This window comes from Phaeoacremonium minimum, assembly GCF_000392275.1.
Source record: "Phaeoacremonium minimum UCRPA7 unplaced genomic scaffold PA7_03_scaffold_496, whole genome shotgun sequence".
Lineage (NCBI taxonomy): Eukaryota > Fungi > Ascomycota > Sordariomycetes > Togniniales > Togniniaceae > Phaeoacremonium > Phaeoacremonium minimum.
The window spans coordinates 1067862-1077037 of NW_006921398.1; positions in this window are offsets into that span (position 1 = coordinate 1067862).

Consider the following 9176-nt stretch of genomic DNA (forward strand, 5'->3'; position numbering starts at 1 on the left):
CCGCACAGAGGATTGGACAGAGTTCATCGGACGACCAGCTCTTCATCGACCTGGGCCGGCAGACTTCGACAATCTTCTTACGGACGCGAACGTGTATCCCGCTTTCAAGATGATCGACCCAATGCAGCTTGGGGCTTGTCTTAGCGCTGATCTCCCAGTCATCACGCTAAGTGGCAGCGGCTTTGTCTCTCTGTATGACCAGGAAGATATTGCCTGTGGAGAGCGTGAGTTCTACATGCACAATGTCGTTGAACGCAAAGTCAAGATTGACAAGATGGACCCTGGACAATTCATATCACAAAAGCTAGAACCTGTCATTCTAGAGAGAAAGAAGCATGGTTCATGGGAAGTTGATGCATGGTCTGAGTGGTTAGAAACGGCGAATCACGGTGAACCTGACGAATCTATTGTCATTTGCATCGACACAAGCAGTTCAATGAATGCCGAGATGCATGGTGGCTGGAATCTCCGACGGGATGGTCTTGGGCAAAGTGAAAGCCGTCTACATGAGGTCAAGGAATTTTTCCAACAGTTCTCCACGAGACTATCATCATACTCTCTTTCGACAAATGTCGGTTTGGTCACATTCTCGGGGGTCGGGAAGGTGAACGTGGTACAACCCTTGACGATGCTGCAGCTAGATTTCCGTGACAAGCTTGCTGCTGTGAATGCGCGAGGTTCTACAGCAGTTTTCAACGCTCTATCACTCGCGAACTCAATGCTCATGACCCAAAAAGCATCTTTTCCGAAAACAAAATGCCGAATCATCCTACTTACAGATGGTGAAGACAACTCTTCCAACATGGCCGCATCGTTCATCGCGGACACGTTGCACAACAATGATATTGTGTTGGATGCCATCGTTATCGGATCTGACTCTACCTCCGAACTCTTCAAGATCTCGCGAAGCACAGGGGGCTACGCTTTCCACCCACAAACACAACACATCTTCTTCCAGATCTTCTTGCTTGAGACATTCATTGATATCCGCACGAGGCCCGACATCGAGAAAGTTACATCGAGTGATTGGGCCAGTTTTCAGCCCAAACCAGCAGACATGCGTGACCCCTTTAGCTTCCCACCCTGTCGACCGCACCCCAACCAGCAAGACTACTTCATTTCTCTTGGCAGTGCTCACAAGTTTCTACGCCGTAAGACGGCGAAGTCTCATGCTTACAGCTCGGCGGCATCTACTGCCAGCACGTTAAGAAGCTCTCGGACGTCGACATCTGGTGGACCACGGATCCTTCTGTCGGAAGTGAAGGCAATGATCGACAATTCGCACCCAAGGATGGATGTCTATGTCAGCCAGAGCAACATTGGTTTCTGGAAGGTTATTATGGAAGGACCGGAGGGATCACCTTACGAGACAGGAACGTTTCTCCTGTACGTCGATATTGGGAACGACTTCCCTCGGACGCCGCCAGCCGTTCGCTTCATTACACAAATACTGCACCCGAATATATCCAAGGTGAGTTCCTTATATTTTTGTGACCATGAAAGGCGATGTGCTAACTTCATACAGCATGGACGTGTCTGTCACCCAATTTTCGATCGAGAATGGAATCCTCACATGCATGTTTATGAGGTCATGCAGCACATTTTTGGAATGCTCATGTCATTGGAGGTAATATCACTTGACTACACTTCCATTTTCTTTGGACGCTAATCTGTTGAGTAATTAGTCTCGCGATGCTATTGACCCCATTTCGGCCCTCAAGTTCTACACTGACCCTGAAGAGGGTCGGCAGCAGGTAGCGGCTTACATCCGGAAGTTTGCCAGGCAGGGCCGAGAAGATCTTTCAGCGAAGATACTGAATGGTACTTATTCATCGACTGCAAGTTCGTATGGACGATCAGCAGCAGGAGAGTCAACCGCCACTTTAACGCCTGGGGCATCTGATGTTTCACATCAATCTAGTGTGCCATCATCGAGGCAGACCATCACAACAACAGGTGCCCCGAATGCACCTCCTCGAGGGGGCACGGATAATGCCGCCAGCCGAAGAAGGGAGGTTACATCTTCGACACTACCTCCATCCTTAGCTAGCAGCCAAGGCTCTCTTGCTAGCTACCTAGCGGCGAGGCGAGGGATCAATCGCGGTCATCAGTCTGTGTTATCCTCAAACCAAGGTCCTGCTCCTCCGCCGCTTCTCATCGCACAGTCAGACGAGGCAACCCAACAAAGTGTAGTGACTTCTAGCACGCACTCCTTACCACTTACGGCATCGAATTTAGCAGCCATTCCCGGATCTACTCCTCAGAAACAGGCATCTCCTAGTGGCAATCAGAATAGCGTGGGCGGTAGTGAGATTGGCTCGCGAAGGCTCAGTCGCAGGGCCAGTTTCTTTGCCAAATTACGCCGGGCCGGAAATTAGGGCCAACTACTGGGGACAATGGGAGGATGAATGGGTGACCGGGATATGTTGTCCTACTGCGGGAGAGGACAATGATGGCTGTACTGGCACATATTGGGACGGGCGCTGAACCCTCAGCTATCGTAACATTAGCGACCTGCTAAGGAGGCAGTGACGGAGTAAGGCTCTCGGGATTATTGGTTATGAAGTGCCATACGTTACGGCGCAAACCGAAGAAAGCCACATTGAACTGTTCGCGCTAGCTTTGCTGTTTAGATATGATCACCTAGAGCATTTCCCGATTTTTGAAGAGCGCATCGTCGGAAGCGATCTCTGCCGTGCGGACATCTCAGGTTCCGGCGCAGTAAACGGCGCTAAAGGGATCAGCATTCCGGGGAGAACCATCTGGTCTAGCAGCTTGTAAATTGCAAGCTTGTGATTGGTGTGTACCTAGCTCTAAACCATCGACAAACAAAGCTTATGGAATCACTAGCGTTAATATCGCCTGGCCCAACTACCCAAGCTTATTAGTGTGTCTCGAGTGTGTGAAGCATCGTCATCATCGTTACCTAAGCTCACTGCGGCAGTGGCCAGCAAGTGAGTGTTCTGGTTCACTGATACTTCCATCTATCGATAAGAATTGGAGGGACTGCCGTGGCTATGATGCCTTTCATCTAGGAACCCGGCAGCCTTTGTGGCATGCTAGCTAAGACATTGGTACCCCGGATCGTGGCTCTGGACCTGATTCAGGGGCAGGTATTTGCTACCCAAACCACGCTCCGTATCCTCAAAGAAGTCTCGTTATATCCGCAATCTCAGTCCGTTTGCGAGCTAGCCTTCGGCCCAATACATATCCGACTCTAAGGGAGGAACGATCCTCATTACTATTTGGGTTGTCGGGCGTTAGGATTGCGCCCATAATGCGTGGGTAGCGGGGATCTTGCCTAGCCTCTTGTGATGGTTGCTGTGATAAACGAGCCGGGAAATGCAGAATGCAGTAGTCATGGAAATTGCCATGCCTTGCTTGGTATCTCATTCAGATGTTACATATCCTAAGGAAGCCCCCGAGTTGCTCTAAAAAGGCTACCTGGCTTGCGTTGTCATTTGCTCGACTCTTAGCTTGACATTCACTCATTTCAACTACTATCAAGATCATAATCATCTTCGATCAAGTAGAGATGCAAATCAAGAAGACTATTGCTGCCCTCGCGGCTATCAGCACTGCAATGGCTGCAGTGCCAGATAACTCAACCGTCTGCGACTACTATACGACTGCTCTTCTCAAAAACAATACGGCTGAGAATCAATATACACTATTGACTCTTCTTGTCAATACAGCTGTCATTGGAAATTGTGAGCGATCATGATGAATTTGTCGAGAGTTGGACGCGTAGAGCTAACCCTACCTATCCAGACACGCAGCCTAACGTCGGAGTCGAGGTACCTGGCATTCTCGCGAAAGGGACGTATAACGGCACCGAGGTCAACCTTTTACCTTATTTCAACGGAGACCTCGCATCATCTAATAGGGGAGGAAGCATGGGAGTATCCGTCAACTTTCGTAAGTTTTCTGAACATCATTGAACAAGTGTGCTTGTTGTCGTGAGTTGATATATGCTGATATTGTGTCCCTGACAGTGGATGGTGGAGGAGCGGATCCTTTGAAAAACAATAAGCCAGCTGATGATGAATCATCGAATCAATAGTAAGTACTACAATCCTTATCTAAGGCAACAACTTTGGCTCACTGTCATGTTCGCTAGTTTTTTGCTCACCCATTTGTACTCATTCTTCGGCGCACTCCTTGGCTGTTCCATGTATGGAAAGGGTGCATTCCCGTCTTATATGGGTCATGCTTCGATGTACAAGGTCCATTCGTTCATGGACCTCGATGCCGCTCAGGTTGGCTATTTCATTGAGCAAGTCGGCCTATCTGGTGCGTCTTTTGGCGTGGCGGAAGATGACTTGAAGGCTGTCGGAATGGCGCTCAACGGCCTGTTTGGCTACCGCTGTGAGCCTGAGATGACTGCGATTCCCGAGCAGGGACCTCAGCTACAAAGCATTTGTATCGCCGGCGACTGCCCCTTGGCAGAGGATGCCGTTTGCAGCGCATATAATGCGACAACGATGCCATCCAACGCCACCTCTTCCTCCATGTCTGGAACAATGACCGGAACCATGACTATGGCATCCTCCACTGGAGCCATGGGCTCCTCTACTGGTTCTGCGACCTCGTCACCATCATCTATCAGCACAGCTGGTGCTACTACAACTGGGATAAGTATCATGGCACTTGCTGCGGGCTTGGGTGCAATGCTTTTGTAATTGCAATACATGACGGTCTCTGTAATTCTCGCTCAAGAGAACGCTCAAGTTTGGTACACATGATTATACCCCAATGCGATGGATTTTCCTTTCAGGATAACAGGAATTCAAAAATCTTTTTTGGTACTCCCATACAAGGCAGCTGGCCAGATTTAATGTGCTAATCATGCAAACGTCCGCTCCAAGGCGACAGTGCATGAAAGTCTGCTTTTCTTGACGATACGTTCTTGGCCTCCTTCCTCAGTCATCCTCTAGCGGCTTCTATTCATATCCAACACGAAAGACCTTGTTTGTGATGCCTTTCCCGCTATCTTTGCATAACCGCGCAATGATTTGTCCAATCTCATCCAATCTCGGCTCGTGTGACTGTCTTCGACTCATATCTATGAACGCATTCATCCACAGTTGTTTGCTGTCTTCGAGAGACATCGCATCCTTGCCTGGAGCTTGGGCATGCGCTATTATGTTGACGGTCGCCCCGCGCGTCCCCAGCTGTAACACAGTGTGTTAGTCTTCATGACGTTATATAGTTATGACGAAGAAACCGAGAGCTTAGGAGCATGGATGAGGGATAGCTTGTGACATACTCGTAGTGTCCAGTTCTGTGCAAGCAGCTGCATGGCGCCTGATGTGCTGCCCTCGTGACAGGGACTTGGCATCGGAATTTGCCCAGCATAGCTTTCGAAGTAGATAATGCGCCCATTTTCTGCTAGACATGACCATGCTGCTTGTGTCATGTGAGCCGCTGCTAGCAAGTTGCCTTCGAAATCATCCAGCAGTCTCTTAGGTATATTGACCAAGGTCATCGGTCTCGGTAATGCGATGTTCCATCCAGCATTGTTGACTTGAGGGTGTTGTTAGTCTTTAATGAGATCAAAAGTCACCAATGTGAACGCAACTTACCAATAATGTCGATATGTCGGACGCCGAAATGGATCATGACGGATCTAACAAGTGCTTGAGCTGCAGCAAGATCGAACGGCGACGACCTAATGACAAATGCGAGCCCGCCAACATTGCGGACCTCTTCCCCAATTTCCATTGCAGCGGCGCGTTGTTGATCGGATGGGTAGGTATAAGCTACCCATGCCCCAAGCTGACCCAGGGTCACTGCGACTGTTCGAGAAACCCCATCTTTACGGCCAGAATCGATGACGATAGCAATTTTGCAATGAAGCGGCGGCCCCCCTTTCTTTGTCGGACTACCAAAAACGCGGGCCTGGTCAATTTTGTCAACAGTAGGCGACTTAGGCTTCCGAGGAAGTCTGTTCCTTTTGTTTGTCGAGTGAAACTTCGGAGTTGAGTCTCCCCTGGTCGACATAGCGACGACTGAACTGAAGCGATTGCTTTCACTTCTCGAAAGATGAAGAAGAAAGTCACCGCGTGGTTGGCGGGTTGCTACGCGGTCGGTCTCAGTAACTCGCGCCGCTGCCTTGACAACCTTTCGTGGTTGCAGATATCGGATTTTCATCCGATAATCCGAACAACACAGGCCCCAAATATGAAAAAGCCAGAGGAATGGGAATTGCAGGATGAAAGGTTTGAGGCTTCTCGGTCATTTTTGAGCTTATGATAGCAAAGTAAGGGTTGCCCACCTCTATTTTACTGTAACTTGACTGATTTTCTCAACGAACCTCGGTAAGGAACATCGGGTTTGCTCTCGTCTTGCAGGCAAACGAAATTCAGCCTTGCAGCTGCTCGAGTGTTTATTGCTCCCCGCCCGAGCTTAGTTCTGTAAGGCGCGTACTTTCCCCTTATGGTCAGACGAATCACTCGGTTGTATAGAGGGATGTTTGTATTTCAGGTATTTTGACGTTCATTCGAATCACCGCCTCAGGCCCCAATATCACCACTACCACTCTGGCTATCCGCTCCGTTAGCCATTCTCTGTGTTGCTTACCATAAAGCAGGTGATCCGGTGCTGTCATCATAGTGAAGCAATTTTTCCAGAATTTTACTTTTCATTGAACATCATGTGAAATGCAGGCTCGACTGTAGCTAAAAAATGAGCCTGTGCTTTTGTATCAAGCAAGTCTCTCTCTTTCTAACTCCAGCAACATATCAGACAGTTTCCGGTAAGTAGTACCGATGATTTCTAAGACAATTGTTTCTATATCGAGATATGCTATAACACAAAGTGCGCCTATAAGATCCTATGGGCTTAACTGAAGCATTAAAAATTATTGATGGTTCTCTGATAAAATCTCGACAATAATAGTGAGGCTCCTCTCTCTAGTTGTAGACATCTTAAGCGCCACAACTACCAGAGATTAGATGGCAGCATATGTAATTTATCCATTAGCCTCATACAATGTGTCAAAACTAATTCATTCCCAATCATTTATGTATTAGCGGACCTTTCAGTTTCCTTTTCCAATGCCTCATTGAAAGAGTTCCAATTCGGGGAAGGCTTCTGCAACCGATTGTGCCAAAGTTTGAAAAAGAATGTCAAGAGTCTATCAATACGACAGACTCACAGATAGGCCTATCTCTAGTCATTACACTCGGACTAATAGAGTGAGCTGCGTGAGCCTTACCGCTATAAGCTCACCCTAGGCTATTTCCTTAGAGTGATTGAAGTCGTCTCTAGGTGATTACCATATAACCTGTCCTATTTTATTAAAGCGACTAGAGAGTGTGATCTACTACCTAGGTAGGTAATAAGCTAAGCTATCTCTAGTCGTGGTATGATGTTGGTATCGTTATAATGCCTGAAACTTAGATTACCTAGCCTCTCTTTTTTTTGGTGTTTTTTTTGGTGCTTGATAGGCTTTTATAAAACTAGATTATAGAATTATAGAATATGTATATTACTTGTATGTTGGTGATGCTTTCACTAGCATATTAGTAAGTTCATTACTTTCTTATAATATTAAAGTGATGACTATGTTGTCTGATATCTTATCTATATGTGACTTGTTTCCTATTTCATGTTTGTCTAACCTCTGTCTTCTCTTACAAGCAACTGAAGCATAGTTCGTCGATATAGTCATGAATATCCTATCTACTATTTACCCGTTCTCCTAATACATGCCTACTTTGCCCTCCCTCCATGGCAAGCCAGTCCCTAGGCGTGCGTGCGAGTGTGCGAGATGTATCCTACATCAAAGATGTCATGCTGTGACGCCGTATCATCAGCAAGCCGCAGAAGATTCTAATCTACCTCTGGGCTGTAACCACGTCATTCAATATCCCATGCCTCAATAGCAACAAGCAGCGGCAATATTAGCTTTCAATGCAAGTCAATAGGTTAAGATGAACACGCAGGCCAAATGCTAGACTGGAATACCTCCCTTAACCATCAATCGCTGAAGACTTGCAATTTTGACTAAGCGACAGGCCCTCGCTACAGCATCGTGGTTCGAAGTATTAAAATTGCCATTTAGTATATAGAAGTAGCACTATACTTCTCAGTATCTAGATAGATCTATTAGCTACTGTTGTAATTCCGTTCTTTTCCACAACCATCAATTCGTGATTTCACAAGAAGCTACTCTGTTGCGTTGGGAATGGTAATAACGTATGAACCGTGGCTAGCTGGAGACACCAAAGCGTGCTGGTCGTAGTGGAACCTCTTGCCGTCGTAGTGGAAAGGCTGCGTCCGATTGGTTTTGGCACCAGCTCTCACCCGCTGAGTTGTGATACCAAGACTAAAGCCATTAGCCCACTGTTACCTGTGCTTTTGGCATTGGTGTTGGGCTCAGGGAAACAATTGATTGAACCAAAGGGGTCGTAATCAGGACTAGTCTGATCACATTGCGAAGCGCCACTCTCATTAAAGTCAACCGCTACACATGTATCTTTGTATGTTGTCGTGCATACGTTGACGCAGTCCGCAAGGGTGGCAGCACAAACATTGGCCAATTGATTCGTCGAGTACCAGACCCCACACTGCAGCTGAAAATCTTCGCCGTTGGACGAACAGTAGCCGTTATCGTTGTCTGGGCAGCTGAACGTGGAACAGTCTGGGTATGACTGGACAGAGGTAGAAGTAGCTGGTGCACTAGATGTAAGGGTCGTAGAGCTACTTGTGCTAAACGTGGTTGAAGGCACCGTCGAGGTTATTTCTGTCGAAGTATACAGGCTTGACGAAACCAAGCTGGTAGTGTCAGACGAAGTTTGCTGATCTGGGAGTGTGCTTGAAGACGATGTCCTGACTTCTGTTGTAGTAGAAACCGTTGACGAAATGGTTGATAAAATAGCTGATGTTGACGCAGTGCTTAGAACGCTAGACGAGAAGATTGAAGATACGCTGGACAGTGTGGACAGCGAGCTCTCTAATACTGATGACTGGGATCTCGGCTTGCATAGAGATGCTGCACCAATGTTGACATGACTGAGTAAGAAAACAAGTGCCTGAGCACTGCCGATGCCAAAATGCATTTTGTCCACCTTATGGTCCTCCTACGAATGGCTCGAACTGAAAAAGATTAACGAACTTAGGGTTGTGTTGCCATTCTTATCATTCTTTATAATGGGTTCAATGAATTCAGC